Raw genomic sequence first — 18981 nt, 5'->3', positions numbered from 1 at the left:
AGGCAGCACATAGGTCTTATATTCCTTCCAGAAAGTTTTGTCTAAATCCTCAGGGAAGAATCCTTTACTGTACCACCACTGCAAGAGCCGAGGACTTTGAAGGAGTTTAGCATCTGATGGCTCAAAGGTCCTGGCGTAACTGATTCTCTTGGACCAACTTCTGTGTGCAGGAGCAGTGTTCAGAATGAGTCAACTTTATGCCAGCATATCGTACTGGTCATCTTCAAATCCTGCAAAGGTTTTGCAGAAACGTCCTTCATCGGTACAATGCCTAAACTATATCTCAAAGTGTGAACTCCAGCACTTTCCTATCGGCCAGAGCCTGTGTTCCTATTAGGCAAGCATGATGAAAGCACTTATACCTTCTCTTCTATTCTGTATAAGGCATGTTTAGATGCACGCTATTGGTCCCTTTCCGCTCACTTTACAGGTGATAGGAGCTATTCTGGTTGTTAACTGGGGGGGTTTGAGTCTCTAGTTCAAGGTTGTAAACGCAGCTTGTGCTTTTATGTATGTCTGGCACTCCTCATTTCAGTTCCCAGAGGGCTGGTCATGACGGTGGCCCTACTGCAACCTCTGACCATGCTGATCAATTTTTACCTGAATTAGTGCATGAACCAGATTACATGAGGGTGTAACGTTGCTGTGCTTTCTAAAGGAACTTCTTTAAGCACAGACGTCTGCTACGCAATGCCTGTTTTGTGGCTGCTACACAGTGCCACTGTCTCTTGCCTTTGCAATCATCTCTTGTGACAGATCTGGTCTTGCCAGCTGGGCCTGTCATGTAGCAGCTATAAGAGAAATACTTCCCTGCTGCGCTGCCAGGGTGTCTGTTGCAACCACCACAGCCACATGAGGGGGGAAGTAGACAGAAGGAGAGAGGGCATTGGACGACCCTTGCATATGAAGTGTTGGCTTAATAGCTCTGCTGAAACAATATTCCCACAAACTGCTCTCCTCCCCTTGGGTGGGATTTTCTACACGTCTCGTCTGCAATGCAGACATGTACGTGGTCTTATCACCCCGGTCTTCCCTGACCATCACTGGACAAAAATAGGCACTTTTACAACCTGGCCCCTCGGACCTATATTAGATGTCTACTTGAGGATGAGATGAATTGAAGCTTGGAGTCCATTGATGGAATTGATTAGATCTCCTGAAGGAGCCTCAGGGGACCAGCTCAGACAGAAGGTCTACATTACAGACGTTTATGAACAATGAGGTGAAACCTTTCTTTTGCGTTGTGATAGATCTTGTCTCTGTCTTCCTTTCGCACGGATGCCTAGAGTCTGATTTTTAGCCCAGAGTCTGATTTTTAGCCCAGAGCTTTCTGTTTGCTTCCTCCTTTTCTTTTTTCTTTTTTTTTTTTTAATTACTAAGAAATCTGCACACAAGATAACTGTTGCTCCAGGAATTTGTCTCTTCCTCTTTTCACATCCTCACCTAGAAAAGCCATTTTTTTCCCAGGCCTCATAATTATCTCCACAGCAACTAATGGGGATTCTCAAACAAAGGGTTGTTTTTTGATTGAAAAACAAGCAACAGGAGCAGATACACGACTGAAAGCAACAGAGATATTGTCCGGCCTGCTTTTCAGAAATTCTAAGCTTTTCCTGTCCTATCCTATTCAAAAGAAATGCCTCCAATGTCAGCTCGAGAGTGTAACCTTTTTCTTACATATTCGTGCTACGAAAAAGAAGGTATTCAGTAGACACTGAAAAAGTTCTTGAATCCCCGTACATGAATTTGGTATTCAAGGGAACATTTTTTAAGGTAATTAGACACCTAAGTCATATAATAATTGATCTACTTTTATTTATTTATTTATTTCTCTGGGAGATAGGTATATGGCCTGGATTCACCATAACTTTGGAAGTGCATAATTTATAAGTATAGTCATATATTAATCTCTGTAATTAGTGCCTCTAATGTCAAATGAGATAACTTTTCGAAGTAAAATCAGCCATTTTAGGAGTTTCTCTCCCTCTGTCCCTCATCCTGTGTCTGCATCCCACTTTTGCATTATTCATTATGTTCCTAACCTTCAAGATCAAACCCTGAAGATCTAAGTATGTACCTAGAGACCATCTCAGATGATATAATCTGAGATCTAAATATAGTCAGAAGTTTCAAGAGATACTTTTTAAATGCATATATCTTGATTTATTTATGCATAAAGTATAATGCCTTGAAAATAGCTTGAAAGACACAGCCTTCTGTCCTGTGTTCAGTAGCGGATCTTGTGTTTTGCACAAACTATACTTCATCCTCCTTAGCAATCAAAGACGTACTAAAAGAAGTATGACAACAGATCACCCATTTTAAGCAGTGCTGAGGAAACCATTAGACTACAAGGTGCTTGTAGGGGATGACCTAAGTCTTCAAGCTGTTTTCACTGGGTTTACTCTATGTTCTGTTTCACTGAAAGGCACACATATCTGTAATCCTTAGATTGAGAAGGTACTTCATGGAGTTTGCTGCAAACCAGGAAGCAACTGAGTGCTGTTGTGTTGCAAGCAAGACTGGAGAGGAAAACCTGACCAGCAGTGACTGAATAGGCTTCAGGTAGATCTGATTTTTGATCTTTTTATATTGACTAATCTTAGCAGCTTATCAGAGTTTTCTCTATTTAAAGGTTGTGCAGCTCTAGTTTGTTTTTTAATGCACCTGAGCAGACAGCTTGGAAACACTTTAGATATACTTCTTGCAAGGAAAAAGCGCAGAGCCACCTCCAGCTCTGGGTGTCTTTGTTCTGCATTTGTACAGCACCAAGCACAAAAGTCATACTCATCTGCGATAGGGAATTCAAGGTATTATTGGTGTGTGTTCTGTAATACTAAATAATCACTGCAAGTTTAGCCGGTTAGTCAAAAGACAGTTTGTACTCAGTTCACTCAAATGCCTACATACAATCATTTTACATTTTCATTTTTTATTTTTCTTCTCTTAGTGGAATAAAAAGGCTCACGGATAGACTGAACAATAGATTTAGTTGGCCTCCTGGGAAAAAATAAGCAACAAAATAATCTTTTTTTTGGTCACTCTTAGTGACAGTGGCAGAAATCTTTTCTATTATTTCCTCTATTTGAGCAAAAAAAGTGTTTTTTCATCATGGAAAGGAAAAAAAAAAGGTTTTTGGCTGCTTAAAATCACTGTGTGCTGCAGCTTAGAGGTAGGGATGAAGGGTGCAGCTGAACAAGGTTTTCTGCATTGTTTTTTCCCCTCTACCTCTGCCTGCTTTGCGTTCTCTGCCAATAAAGCAAGATATTAGCATTAAGGGAAAAGGGAAGGGAGGAGTGTGCAGCTTCCAGGAGAGAGACCAGAAGATCCTTTGAAACACTTCCAAAGAAATCAGTTCTGACATTCAGGAGAGCAGTAACTGGCATTTCTAGTGTCATTAGTGTTATATGACGGCTGTGCCAGAAAGCCCTTCGCTGAGGAACAAACAGAGCTCCCCTGTGTTAGGCGCTGAGCGAACTGAGATTTAAGAGCATTATATCACTGATGAGATGGTGGTGGGAGAGAAAGAAGAGAAGTACCTCAAGTATGAATTGAAACACTTTCAAGCTGGTGGCAAGAACAGAATGCGGGCTCCTTGACACCTGTCCCTGGGGACCAAGTCCTAATCACACATCATATGGTTAAAATAGGCTTGATTTATCTTCATACTTCTTTTGTTTTCCCTCCTTGAACTAGCAACAGATTAACTTTTCCGTTACAATTGCAATGCAATAGCCCGTGCAGAACTCAGCCAGGTTTGAGGTCCCTTGGGAGCAAGCCCTCCAAGCAGAGGAAGAGGTAGACCTCTGCTTTAAGAGCTAACAGCTGGAATTGGTACAACAGATACAGAACAGGTCGGACCCCTTCCTCTGAGGTTGAGAAGAGCCTTGTCCTACTTCCCAGGCACACAAACCAGTTGAACCTAACCCACGAGTCAAGTGGGACTTCTAAATCCAGAAGACACTCTTGGACTCCAGACCTCAGATCCAGAGGCTACATCTTTGTCATCAAGTTAACTATGGCCACGGCATGTCCCTGAGTACTGTCCCACAGAGACTGTTCAGTTGTTAGCTCCCTCCCTGGTATGGTTTCGGCCTCTACCAGCTAGTGGTTCCCCAGACAGCACCTGATCACATTTCAGTGGAGACCATGAGCCACAGCATGCTCGCAGGAGACATTTTGGATGGGGCCACTCAGTCTGGGAGGTGAAGGGGAGCAATTTTTACTGTAGGGAAGTAAGCTGGGCTGTGTCACTTGCCCTCAGGGTACATTCTCTCTCATTATATGAGACTGACAAAAATGAGAAACAGTACTGCGTACTGAGAACCTCGGTCATAACCGCATTCCAGTTAAAGTTCAAACCCTTTGAGCCCAGCCCAGTTTCCCATCCACCTTGTAATCCACCTATCCAGTCCATATCTCCCCAACTGGGTTGTAAGGATGTTAGTCTCACTTGAAGTTTCTAGCAAATGGCACACATACCCCACGCACAGCAGATTTGAGGAAAATATGCTCTGGGTCCCCCAGCTGCTGTTGCCCAGGCACACAAGCACTACAATCTATGGTCCAGCTCAGGCCACTGACACCTAGACCCTCACCTCGCATTTACTACAGCACCCCCAGAAGCTGGCATACAGGACATACAAACCCTACAGCCCCTGGTCCCGCTCCAGTGGGTCATCTCCCACTCCAGTTGCTGGCACCACGGACATGGAGACCACCATTGCCAGAGAGCTGACACCAATTGCTGCCCCTAAACTCGCTCACAAAGGTCACCTCAATAGCTGACACCCTTGATACAAGCCCCACAATGCTGTGGTTCCACCAGCTGCTGTCACTAGGACCCTCACTCACCCCAGTTGCCAGCACCATAGACATGGGGGACCATGCTGTCACTGGAGGTCTGACTCTGGTTGCTGGCCCAAATTCACTCACTCACATCTCTCCAGTTTCTGGCACCGAGTTCCTTACAGCACTCACACCTGAGGCAGAGAGTGAGATTACGCAGAAAGATAGTTAAGAAAGGATTTAATAGGAAGGTAGGATGGACTGCAGTGATTAGGCACAGGGCTCGTCTCATAAGTGTACTGACCAGCAACAGCTTACACCAGCCTCTTCTATACCCTCTCCTCTCTATTCTCCTCTTTGTTCCTCCCTGACTGCCTTCCCTCAGTTTTCCTTTGAAAGTTTTACACAGTACCACAGGCCCCCCTCTTTTCTGAAAATCATCATATTCCTCATTTCCTCCTTCTTTACAAAGTCCAGGTCTCACAGTTTCTTAATGACCCGTCAAACACTAACAGGAGACTTTTGGTCTTGGTCATTGGCTCTGTTATCCCTTTTCTGGTAGGTCTCTGTCTCTGAGTGTTTTGTTACGGCTTCCCCTTTACTTGTTATCCCTTTTGCACTGAAAAGGTCCTTGATCAGATAACCTTAATGAAGCAGATGTTCTCACATACCAAATACCCTGACACTATGTGAAAACATGTTGAAAGCACTACTAAAGTCATGATAAACATCATCTCCACTCACCAGCAGATGCAATCATTTTCTCACAGAAGACAGTAGATTGGTCAAGAATGATTTTCCCTTAGTAAGTTCATGTTGCTTGTTTCTAATAATTTTCACCTCCAAGTACTTTAAAAATGCCTTCTATGAGGAGTTGCTGCATAATTTTTCCAAGGATTGAGGTATGGCTGATTGCCATGTGGTTCTCTGTATCCTCCTCCTCACCTTTTTTGAAGATTAGCGTAATATTTGGGTTTTTTACCGTCATTAGGGACCTCTCTTAATCACTGCAAACTTTTAAAGAAGATAGATAGAAGTGGCTTCACAATTTTGTCAGCCAGCTCCCTGTTGGATACATCTCCGGTATCAGGACTTGTACATGCCCAGTTCATGAACTGTAGGAGTTTAATAGACTCTCAAATCTCAGACTCAGTGCTTGAATTTCTTTCTCTCTGAGACAAGAAAGCTGTTTTTTTTTTTTTTTTCTGTTCCTCTTTAAATCCATCACCCTAATTATTATGAACAGCCACAGCTGAGGCAAACAGTATCTACAACATTTCAATTAGTGCTCCATTGAAAACACTCAGGGCTGCATGTATTCACCATACCTCTTCCATCCATCCCCCTTTTTCCCTTCCCAATTTTAACACAAGCCAGATGGAAGAAAAATTGTGTGCAGCAAACCATATGTTCCTTTCAGGTCACCACAGTGAGGCATGTAAAACGGGTTTGCATCGTGCATAGCATGACAGAGGCAAATTTAGTCTGTCTAGCCCTAAAAGTTCATCTGGAGAGCCTGTGCTTGACTGAAGGTGGCTTAAGCTGAGAAGTGGAAGGGTTGTTTGGCCCACCATCCACGGTCTAAATATTTACCTGAGACCCTGATATGTTGTGGATACAGCAGTTAATGTAGACTAGAGCATTTCCAGAGATGTTCTCTCTTTTCCCATCTGGTATATGACCCTCAAAGGCAGTTAAACACCCAAGCCAAGCCATAAAGTGCACTGCGGGCTGTAGTCACTTCCTTTGGGAGACCAGGGAGAAAGTAACAAGATTTACCTGAGGTGAAGAGATAAAGTAGTGTATCAGACAAATACCCCCTGCAGTGAAGGATTCACAACTGCAGAGACCTGTTTGGGCCTCTTTATGCCAATATTACGGAATGAAATGGCCAAATCTGATAAGAAATCTGATTATATGTTATCTTCAACTGATGCTATATACAGCTGTAAGCAGTGGATGAGCGAGATCCAGCTGACTAAATGCAGACACCAGTATTGCAAATTTTTGAATTTGAGGTGGACAACAACAGCTACTTTCTTTACAGTCCATGGAGATATAGGGAAGGATTCTGCTTCCCAGCGCAATTGCCTGCAGGTGTCCTGCCTGCTTCACAGCTGCACTCCAGAAGGACAGAAATTTCCCATACGTCCTGTGTCATGTTTGTCAGGCCCGTGTGGATGTCCTGGGTGCCCTCAACACAAGAGCATCTCAAATGCCGATGGGCAGCTCTACTTAAGTAGATGAATCCCTCCTCTGAAGTCTGGAGAGACTAAATCGCACCCCCATGGGCTAATATATTTCCATTGCCAGCTGTATCTTTATTTTGGGTCCAGATGGCTAAAATAAGATTCCTGTTTTATTGGGGTGGGGGGTGGGGGAGGGAGAATCAGTGCTCCTTAATTAAGATGTTAAGATTATTTTTTTCTCAAAGGGTTCCCTAAATGACGTGGGAAACAAACAACATGAAATTTTAACAATGACAAATGTGATTAATACGTTGGAAGAGCTGGTAATTTTATCTACCCAGTGAAAAAGCTTTGTCATCCAAACAATGGAATGCATTTTTAAATAGGTTTTTGGTGAAAAAAAAAGTTAGAGTTATAATTTTAACCAGCTTCTTTTTTCTTCCTGGAAACATTTTTTTTTTCCAGAATTGTGAGAAGGGAGTAATTACCTTTTTATTTACCTTTCTGGGTCATCACTGCTTTCATACTATTAAATCTCCCCTATCACACAGAATGATGTCTGTCTCATGGAAATGAGATATTTAGTACATTTCATGCAACAACCCCTCAGACCCCATTTTAAGATACAGAAATAATGTACTTTAACAAACACCTAGGATATTCTCACAAGAAGATTGAATTAAACAATTAATTAAAATTATTTTGCTGTGGAGAGAGTATGACCTGTGCAATATTTTTCTTGAAAATCACTTCACTTTGAGTAGCAGGTTTCTTATGATTCATTTTGTTCCTGTGGGGTCCATTATAGGACCACCCTGGCTGTGCCTGAAGATGCAGATATGATATGGAGATGCACGCACCTCAGCTACATGCCAGGACAAAACTATCCCATTATATAGCCTGGCTTCTTTTGGATGGAAGCCCAGGTCTACAGATAGGAAAAGAGAGGATCTTAAGGCACGGCAGGAAGTCAGGATGAGCAGGGGGACACCCTTTTAGCAGTGCAGGCAAAACGATCCCTGATAAGGAGCAAGACATACACAAACATAAGGGGGAAATTCTCTATTCACTTGAGATGCCTCTAGATTTCACCAAATAATGACTATACTGTTATCTTTTTCTCTTCTTTTTTTTTGGGCTGCAATAATTTCAAGAAGGGGCATGATCTTTCTTTCTTTCTTTCTTTCTCCTTCTTTCTCTTTTCTTTCTTTCTTTCTTTCTTTCTTTTCCTTGAGATATTGCTCCATTCACGGTAGTAAGAAGGTTCTGAAGAGCATGGCTAGGCTGTCTTTGAAGGCAGAGCTGTACAAAAAGTTGCTTTCCCCATCTCCTGGAAGTTATGGCACTCAGGTATGCTGCATTTTCACAGCCAGGTTACACTGGTCCAACTGCAGGCTGCTGCTGAAATATGTGACTTTTGATGCCAGCTGGGTGTCCTACGCCATGTTCTAGCAGCATTGCTCATGCGAGGTTGTATTGAACTGTGTCTGAACATTGACTGGGTAAATCTCCCTTTGTATAACCCATCTCTCCATTAAATGAGAAAAGAATCTAAGAAGGCTAGCTTATAGCTGGATGGTTAGCCAATAGACACCGGCGGTAGGATAGGAGACAGTTACCTAAACAAGGTCACCTTGGGCATCTGACATACGTGCATCAGGAAGTTGCTTTTGACACAGGACCCAATGGAAAGCTGTACCTTTCTGATATGGTATTTGAGCATCAGTCAAGAGATTCTAGATGTCTTTTTTTAAGCAATTAGTTTTCCCCTTAATGTCTTTTTAGGACCCTAAGGGATATTCTGCCGTCCTTCAACCACTGATCTGGAAGGCACTGGTCTCTTGTAGGTTCTGTGTGGTATCTACCAGTCCAATGTGAATGTTTCATGTAACGTAGGATGGCTGAAATAACACTAGAAGCCTGTGCTAGGAATCAGGCTCTGAAAATTGCGTTACATGGATCAACCTCTTTGGTAGCATAGGCTGTTCTGATATATTATCTAATTGTGAGCCCAATTGGAAGGGATTAAGAAAAAAGTTCAATAAAATCTAAAAACAAGAAGGATATGAAAACTAAAATTAAAGAGGAAATGATAAAATCCTCAGTGTGTTATCTAGACCCTCTGAAAATCCTGTTTCCTGCCAAGACAGGACTTTGATTTGAAAAGAAGAGAGAAATTAGAGAAAGGTCTTGAGGGGAAAGCAATAAAAATGACAATGTGCTAGAAGGTAGAGATAGCACACAAGGGTATGAAGATGGTGACAAAAAAACTCTGGAGTACCAACTACAACTAAATACGGTGCTGTCAAATTATAGACATTTTATAGAGCGAAGGATATATGAAAACCACATAAAAACCTGCTTCCTTCCAACAAAGTATTTCAGCTCATTTGTTTCAATGTATATGTCTGGACTTTTTTTTTTCTCTCTCTTTTCTTTCTTACTTTCTTTCTTATTTCCACTCTGTTTCCCCTTCAGAAATTTTATTCCAGGAATGCAAAGGCAGAGATAAACACAAGCAAGTGCCTTTGCCTGTCAAGACTTGGGAAATATTGCTGCTGAAAGATCAGCCGTCAGGTCAGTCTCAGCACTCATTAATTTCACTGTCATATTTCTTATATAGTGACTACTCAACTGCATAGAAGTAGAAAGCTGCAAGACCATTTCTAGACAAAAACATTAGCCAGGCCTGATATCAATGGTGTTAATGTGCTGCTAAGTTCAAGGTATGGCCAAGAAGATCCAGTTGCTCGTAAAGTACGCAACTGCATTATTTTTGGGTTTGGCGTGCAGCAAGTTCTCCCTTGTGCGTGTATTTGTTAAGGGGTTAAAAAAAAAAGGAAGATTACTTAAATCAAAAATATCTTGTGTGTGACAAACTCTTCTGCCATCCTGTTTTGCAGCCCTGTGTTCTGAATAAAATTTGATGCCAAATATGAACTGAATATAACTATTCACTTCTGGATGAGATTTATAACCTCATCTGGTTAAAAACTCACACTACTGTGGAAAAGAGAAGCCTAAATACCAGAAAATGCTTTGAGGTTTATTTGGTTTTTTTGTGGAGGGAGATGGAGTTTACAGATTCTATCATCCTTTTTTTTTTTTCCCCCCACGAACGTGAAAGGAAGATGTATGGAAAATTGAAATCATTCTACAAATATATGGCCAAAAGGTAATTTTTCTGGACCAAGTGAAGTGAAGGAAGGTAGAGGAAGAATGGGAGAAGTAATGTGAATTGGAGCTCTTAATATGGTCATAACTGAAAACCAAAACTCTAAAACTGAAAGATCATAAGATTTGTTGATTTATTCTGCAGAAGAGAGTCAAAATGCTAGTCTGTGGAGAAAAAGAGTGGTTCTAACCTTCAAATTCCACACATGGAGACCATCACCCAGAAATAATCAAGATTTATGAAGCTTTACAATGGTCTTTCTATCTGATCTTTTGCTTGGGCTCTCCCTTGTGCTTGGAAAGAGTTTCTAATAGAAGCACATTGCATCTCATTATCTTCCTATAAATATGGAGGTTTTTGTACTTTTTTTCTGCAATTGTATTGCCAGTTTAGAAAGCTGCAGGCAATGACCTATAATTCTGATTAGTATTTTTGAACAATAGTTTATTTATAACTTCATTTAGAAATTAACTAATGTACAAAAAGGATGTGTGTGTGTTTCACTGTTTGCATCACGTGGTCTCTCTTCTTGCAGATATATTCCAAAAGTTCTATTTAGGTACCTAATTTAGAAGTTTTATCTGTTCAGGAGGCATCTGAGGTCAACGAAGAGATGCTTTTTCCAAAAGAGTGTTCAGATCTGCCAAGATAGCTTCTTGTTAGTGCATCTGGAGCCAGCGGTACTTGATACTGCATCTGCAGACAAGTCCATTTTTGCATGCTAAGCTGGTCACCTGAAACAGTGGCGGCATGGGGATAGATAGGACCAGGTAGAGACAGCCAACAGCTGCATTACTTATCCTCATAAGAGTTTTAGAAAAGCTTCAGCTGTCCTCATCAGTGGAAAATAAAAAAAAAGTAAAATATTATTGCAGGGAAAAAACAGACGACTTTGTATAGCGATGTTGCAGTTGTTTAGTGGATAGCAGGACAGAACAAATAGATACCTCTAACGAGCCTAATGTGTTTGACAAAAACGACAGACAAGATTGTTTTACTAATTAATGATTTATAACATAATTATAATCCCATGTTTAGATGGCAGCCAAGGTCCATCACTGTGAATAATTCATAAGGCAATGATCAAAATTCAGATGTAGCAGGTTATAGGAGATTTGGTAACATAGGAACTGACAGAAGGCAGAACCCGGGCCACAGGCACTAGATGTGTAGCTGAGAAGTTGAGACATACCTAAGAAGAAGGTGTGTGACCCAAACAGGATGATTTTAATTAGTCTAAAAGAGTTTATGAACCTCTTCATACAGTCTTTGAGGGTACACAGGCAGTGTCATGTGCAGTATCTAAGCTCCTCTCCTCCAGAGCTCAGGGAACACTTTGAACATGACCTTCTCTTCCAGACCCAGACTTGGCCACCTTCTTCTGATGGAAAATGCCTAACTGAGCAAAGCTCCTCCACTCTCTGCCCTCCTTTCACTTAGTAGGCAAGTGACCGAGGTAGTCCCACTAGCAAGGAAGGATTCACATCTTTACTGCCTTAAATGGAGAGGGCTTGGATCCACCACCGCTGGGAAGAGTTCATGGTTAGCAGCCCATGGGTTATTTTAGGAGGGCTATGATGCATCATGAAGGACCACAAGAAGGTGGAGGAAAGAAACTGTAAATATCCATCCACACATAACTGGACATTGCCAAACAAAAGCACATCATGTCACATAATGTGAAGTCATGGCACTGATAAACCTAAATGAGGGAAGTTTGCAGGTAGAAGGAGAAAATGTCATTGCCCCAGGCATTGAAAGGTGGCAATATTAGAAAATGAACTGCTTGTCTGATGCGATAATGGCAACGAGATGGTTAAGAAGAACTGGGAAGTTTTTCCTTCTTTAATTTCAGTGCTATCAATCTATGATTGAATGTTTCTTTTGTAATTTGACATTCGCTCAATAATGCAGTAGCTCTGGTATACTGCACATTTCAAAGTCTCTTTAAAAGAGACATCTGGAATTATGTGAAAGCTGTCAAGTGACAGATTTGCAAATTAAACTATAAATGGAGTTTGGATATGCAATTAGTATTTCTGACATTTTATCTAATTTTCCTCTGAAACTTGTTTTTTGGGGCCAGATCTGCAACTAGTATAAAGCAGTCCAGCTGCTCTTCCCCCAGTGGAGAGTCTACTTCTGCCGTGAGTGCCTTTTTTTAGATGGATATAATCCCAAATCAACTTTTGATGCCTTTCCTTTTTTGAGGTATACAGAAACAGGTTTTAGTAGATGAACAAGATGTCTCTCCCTCTCTCATTCTCCATCTGCATTATCAATCCATCCATCAATCCTAACAGAAATAGTAATCTGAACTTTAAATGATTTCAGTTTTATTTTGGGGAGATTTGTCCCTAGTGAAAGTTGGAGTGGTGCTGGTAAACACATATTTTTGTCTGCTTTGATTTTATCATGTTACTTTACTTGAGTGTCTGGAACAAAAAAGCCACAGATTTAGGTATTAGACTTTGCCCTAAGCTGCAGCAAATCTAGGCAGGATCTTGTACTGAATAAGTAACTTTAGTGCCTGTTGCAGGGACTATCAAGACTATAAATGGTGTAACTTGTTGAGAAAAGGGAAACGGCTTTTCTGTGCAGTCCGGCCTGCACTGGACAAAGATCTAATGAAGACACTAGTCCTAATCAGAGCAGCAATCTCTAAAGTTTTGGTAGAATTTGTGGCAACCAATTTATCTGGTAAATACAGGATAATTTTTGTTCATTTTTCATGTCTTCCTTATTAAATGTCTGTGTCTCTGTTTAAGTGGCTGAACTATGTAACGAATAAGAATCTATTGAAGCTAAAAGACTGAGTTCTCTCTAAACCTAAACTACATTTCCTTTTACAAATATCATACATCTTTTCTTTGATTTTGATCATTTCTGAGAGTTGTCGCACACCACAATTTCACATATTAAAACAAAACAAAACAGAAAATCCAAGACACTTATTCAGGTCATCTTTTTGTAAATAAAGAGAAATTGTTTTCCATGAGCAAAAAAAAATGAGTGAACGTACTTTTGTTGTGCACTACTTTAAGAAAGAGAGAGAGAAAGAAAAGAGAAAAGAAAAAAGAGAAAAGAAAGAAGAAAAGAAAAAAGAAGAAGGAGGGGGAGGAGGAGGAAGGAAGGAATTATCTCAATTTCAGATTACAATATCTGAAAAAATTAGAGATGAAATAAATAGGAAATATAATGCCTCTTTCTATACAGGAGAGCTGGGAAGATAAGGCAGTGGATCATGATAACTCTTCTGCTCTTGTGTATAGGAATGAGCTTCCTGTAACTCCTGACTCAGGGCTAGAGAAAGCAGTCCAGCTTTCTGACACAGGGAGTGTTGAAACTCATAGAGTTTACAGTAAAAGTCACCATCTAACATGACCTTTCATCACCTAATATAATCTTCTGCCTGCCAAAGCCCACCTCAATGTCACTAGCATTCACATACGGTTGACAGGCCAGATATGATTTTGGAGTATCACAGAATCACAGAACAGCTGAGGTTGGAAGGAACCTCTGGAGATCATGTCGTCCATCCCCCTTGCTCAGTCAGGGTCACTTAGAGCATGTTGCACAGGTTTGTGTCCAGAGAGTAGCAGCTTTCTCACCTTTGCTTGTGCTGGAAGAAAGAAGAAATCTGCACAGCCCCAGACAGATGGGTCACATTGGTTAGTCCCTGTGTGCAGGGGCATGCTGTGGGACCTGCACAAATGCAGTTCTGTACAAACCAATCCTTTAGATTTCCAGTGTGTTGAATCTCTGTATGCTTACAGAAATAAAACCGTTCCCAAATGCTTTATCAATGTCTTTATTAATAACATTAGAAGCAAAATTGAAAAGGATCACGGATGTTTTTTAGGACTATACTGGTGAAATATAACCCATGCTGAGCCCATGTTCAATAATTTGTGTCTGGTTATAGCATCTCCTCCAGAAAGACATTTATTTTGATTTTCAAGACTTCAGAAAGGGAGATTTATGGTTTGCCCTTGGACTCGTTTACTATTTTAAGTATTAAAAGCATACTTTATTTCTAATTTGATTTTAATTTTCAGCTATTCTTCCTATGCCTTTTGCATAGGAAGGCATAGATAAAAGAGCTGATCGAAATGTTTCATTTCCTTCCAATATGGTATACGCATGTTAGAGTGTTATCAGTCAACTCTCAGTCATCTTTTTGATAACCAAAATGGACTGCTTTTTTTGACTTTGCCTCTGGGATTTATACAATGAAATACCAATTTTTACAATAAGGATAGCTCCATTGGAGCTGTTCCCTCTTGACTCTGCACCTCATTGGACATTGAGTCAAAGCAGTCAGTGGAATCCAGACTACAATTTATCTCACCCTAAAATAAACACCTGAAAGAAGTTATATGACCTGTACCTGAACCGTGCCTATTTCTTACCATTGACTAAAATGAGCCTGATATGACCTGCTCAGCAGCAGATGTCTGTGCCGGAGATATTTAGTGTCACTGTCAAAATATCTTCTGTAAGATTTGGTCAGTTAATTTTTTTCACCAACACTCCACATGGGCTGCAGTTTTCCGGGACGAAACCCACCGAAACACTATAGAGAGGAAAAACAATCCATTATTCTCCCATTTATAGATCAAAAAATTGTTTCTACCCTCTTTCCCAGCACTTGACTCAGGATCACGGGGAATCTTCTCTTCTTTCCTTCTGAATCCTTTCTGGAATCACCGCTTGTCAAAATATAGCCGGTTATGTCTTATGTTGCTGATTCTCAGATGTATAACTCTCCAAATGATTGGAAATCATTGCACTGGTCTTCTTGCATTTAAGTCCCCCGTTTGAGGTCATTACATTATTTTCTGGAAAATAGACCACATACACAAGTATCTCCCCCACCCCCAGATACACAGACAATTAAAGCCAGATTTAATAATGGTCAGTATCCTTGTTAATTCTGGTCATTAGAGCTATCTCGCATCTGGGCCTCCATTTCATCTTGCGTCTAGACTATATCAGGATGTTGCAACAGTCAACTAATCTCACTGTTTGCGAAGAAAAAGAAACCTGTAACCACAGGATTTTGTGATGATTTTAGCTGCGGTAAATGCAGATTTGGCCGTTTGAAAACAGTTGCCTTTACAAAGGAAGCATCTGCAAACTTCTTCCTTTTTTATTACAACACTGAGCTGCCTTCCTGATTAATCCCTTTGTGTGAGACAGAAAAGGTTGTCTCTGCACTGTAAGAAATCATATTTACCTTTACCATCAGCGTAGGATAGCGATCTTGCAGTTAGCTTCTAACCTTCACTCTTAAAGCTCTTACATTAACAAATGAGCTGAAAAGCTTTCCACATCTTTAATCTCCTTTACTAATTTTTTAAGACTATCTATCTGTAAAGCCTGTTACCAGTTAGGATCCGCAGCTGTAATATTTTAATACTACCCTTTCTGGCATTTAGAAAAAGCTCTCCAGTTTGGTTTAATGGGAATGATGGGAACTGATTTCTCCCAGACCTCACCCTGATATCATGGAAACGCTGCACGCAGCAAGGAAGTGCCACTGCCTTTCCTGAGTGATGTGTGATACTAAAAATACCCTACTGGGGGTTTGAGGAGCCCAGGCAGGCTCTGGTGCCATCACTGCTCTGCTCCTCTGTGTGTTGCTCTGTACAAGCTCATGATATGCAGCACAGAGTGAGGCAGAGGTAACAAGCCCAGCTATAAACCTGCCAGAAACTAAAAAAAAAAAACAAAACAAAAAAACCCCGAACACCATAACAAAAATCCAAGGCACTCAGAGGAAGTTCAGTTTTGATTTGCTGCACGTCATAGTTGTTTGCAATTCCAGGGTGATCACGGGCATAATTCCCTGCTCCTTCTTCTTTCAGCCATCTATTGCTTGGGAAAAAAGAGAATTGGAGGACACGGGACATGTTACAGGGCTCGAGGAAGACAACTGGATATTTCTGATTTCCTCTTGAAGGAGATGCAGTTGCATATACTTGTCCTTCTCGTCCAGTCTCACCGTTAACCAGGTTTATTTGTAAATGAGCCATTACTGCCTGTCAAGACCCAATTTGATATAATGAATGGTTCCACAAAATAAAATATTACTGGGAAGAGGGGGAAATTTTTAGAGCGTGATTGGAAGACCTTATCTAAGAAACAAACAGAAGCTGTCACCTACTCCTTGCAAAGACATCTGCCAGAGCTGGATGAAGTTTACTTGCATGCTGGGAAATTAAGCTTATTTAATTGACATTCCTTTGAGATCAGAGGTGTTCTGGACACGCTGCAAAGTGGTGGAAAGATAACAGGATCTCAAAAAGAAGGGACTGCAACAAAATAGGATTGGCAATAGCTGTTTTACTGGAAAGATGAAGAGATAATGATGGACTCGTAAATTACACTCCTGAGCAACCACTGTATGATGAGAAATTTCTTTCCCGGAGCAGAAGGAAAGTTACATTCAATATTTTTCCCAAACTTTGTGCCAGATCCCCCCAGTGGCTTGGGTTGCATTGTTCTTTTTTTCCTTTTTTTTCCCCTCTATTTTTTTACTATGAATTGATATATGAATTATACCATTTCCTGTTCACAATCTGAGTATGATTTACCTGGGATAATGGATTAATTGTGCCGTGGACACCTTGACCGTAAAACTTATGCAGTGCAGAGTTTGTTTGAGCCCAGTAGACATGATAACGTAAACCCAGCATGACTGCAGTGAGACTGCTCTCATGGTCAGCTCTGGTCCAGGAAGAGGTTAGCTGCCTTCCCACAGCATGGAGCCCAGTCATATATACTTTGAGGATCAAATATTGAGTGCTGCAAACTGGATACAGAGACCCTCCTTTTCTCAGCGGCTCTGCAAGTGACCACTTGGACCTTGGTGGGCTTGCTAACTCCAGATCAGTGCTGTGAGCCGTGGCTGAGTCCTGCAGACCAAATGGGGTGACTTGATGCCAAGTCTCCCAATAAATACTATCTTTCTAGAGAAAAGGCAGATGTTCTTCCTCCCTCCTGTCCCTGTCTCCCACTCTCTGGTATTTACTATGTGCCCATTTCTGTGCAATATGAGTTTTCAACATGATTGTTTAAATATAACCTTATCATGAAAATATGTATATTATCAAATATAACAATCAATAATATCTCTCTCTTCAGTTACAGTCTTTGGATTTTCCAAAAGCTCCACTATTTTAACAACTTCCTTTTCCACTCCCTGTTCTCTCCTATCCCACAGCCGCGAATATACAGCTGCCAAGTCCCACCGCAGAGGTGACTATATTTTTGAACAGGGCTGAATCCAGTTCTGCTTCATTGGTATCGGTACCCAAAGCCTTCCTGGACTGAAGATTTGGCTGGTGTCATTGTGCTCCTCCTTTCTTGCCTATTCAGTTTTTCAGCAGCTTAGAAGGTAATAATTTTGAATTACTCTAGAATGATATTTGATCCCTGATGGCTTGTGGTACCTAAGAGAGCTGAGCTGTTTGTAGGCTTACGTTTGCTATAAAGCACTGGAGGGGAAAAAAATATAGCGGTTCACAGATAGGAAGATACTGAAAACCACTGATTTAGATTTACACCGAAGGAGACAAGAAGGAACTTTGCAAACTGTCTGCCCTGGTGTCTGGACTCATTCAAAAGGGAAAGTCCATATGGACAACAGCACTTCTAGTTTCCCAGGTAAAGTTACTTAGATCGTTCCCTGTAGGAATTATTAGGTACCTAAACGCCTTAAAAAACCTAGTTTGTTTATCAGCAATCTCAAATCTGTAAAATCTTCCCCTTTCCTTTTTTTTTTTTTTTCCCTCCTCTATCATGTCTATATATATTTTAAACTCACCTGAGCAGGAGAAATACTTCTGTGTTTGGAAACTGTCTAATACAAAGGGGATAGGAAAGGAGGCTCTGTGAACATCAACGTGAGCTTCTATCCCTGCTATAAAGCCGAGTTATCCAGTGGGTGATGCGCTCTGTTAGCAGGTAGCGTGCTTCTCTTCAGAGACACAGCGCGTTTTTAGTGGTGCAGAATACAAAGCCTGCATCTGACTGCCTGAGGGCATCGCAGGGCTCTGTGATGAACCATGTTACAAGCACCAAGGGTAATTATTATTTCACCAGCACTTTGTTCATTATTCTTCAGGAATCCCCAGGCTACTTGGTTCCCCCGTAGAGCTACTTCCGATTCACTTTGCAAATCTCTGCCTACGATTCCCCAGCAGTTATAATGAAGTACTTTAAATCAGAGCAACCACTGGCAATTTTACTGCTGCGTCTTGGAAGGAATTCTGCGCAATGTGAAATGATTGTGTCAAATCTGTCTGCTTGTCTGTCATGATTTGGCAAGCTCTTTAATAAGGAAAAAAAAAAATTCCCCAAAAACTGAAAGACATGTCCATAGAAATTGCAGCTCCACAACATGTAATGTCTTTATTGCTAGTGATGACATTTTGTTTTTTCCCTAGATTTCCAATCCACGTTCATTCAGAGCATTTCATTATGGTTCTAAGCGTAAAAAGAGTAGAATTGATAGAATGATGTGCTTTATTGCTCTTAAAAAAAAAAAAAAAACAAGAAACGAATAGAAGCAACATTTAGCGTTCAGAGGCACTGCTGCTGGAGTGTTTGTTCATACTTATTGCAGAAAACTGGATAATGCTGCAGTGTTACTGCCTCTGTGGTTTCTTGAAATATTTATTAGCAAAACAGATTCTTCCAAATTGCTATCATAGTCACAAATATGTGGAGAACCACTCCCATTTTAGCCTCTCCGTGCCGCTGACAAAACCTTAATGGAATGGGGGTTACCACAAATAAAAGCATCAATCACTAGTCCCAAAG

General features: G+C 40.9%; 1 long non-coding RNA gene across 2 annotated transcripts in view; it reads left to right on the top strand.

Moving 5' to 3' along the window:
* Window positions 1-952: 952 nt before the first annotated feature.
* The window catches only part of LOC138066258 (uncharacterized), a 29828-nt gene continuing 11799 nt past the window's right edge, over window positions 953-18981 (top strand). For both annotated transcript variants that reach the window (XR_011139496.1, XR_011139495.1), the window contains exons 1-4: window positions 953-1222; window positions 2452-2565; window positions 9456-9554; window positions 17381-17554. This is a non-coding gene — a long non-coding RNA (uncharacterized lncRNA). The remainder of the gene's footprint in view (window positions 1223-2451; window positions 2566-9455; window positions 9555-17380; window positions 17555-18981) is intronic.

Source organism: Struthio camelus, chromosome 2, assembly GCF_040807025.1.
Source record: "Struthio camelus isolate bStrCam1 chromosome 2, bStrCam1.hap1, whole genome shotgun sequence".
Lineage (NCBI taxonomy): Eukaryota > Metazoa > Chordata > Aves > Struthioniformes > Struthionidae > Struthio > Struthio camelus.
The sequence above is the reverse complement of the archived record's forward strand: the minus strand, read 5'-3'. Positions and strand labels throughout refer to the sequence as shown.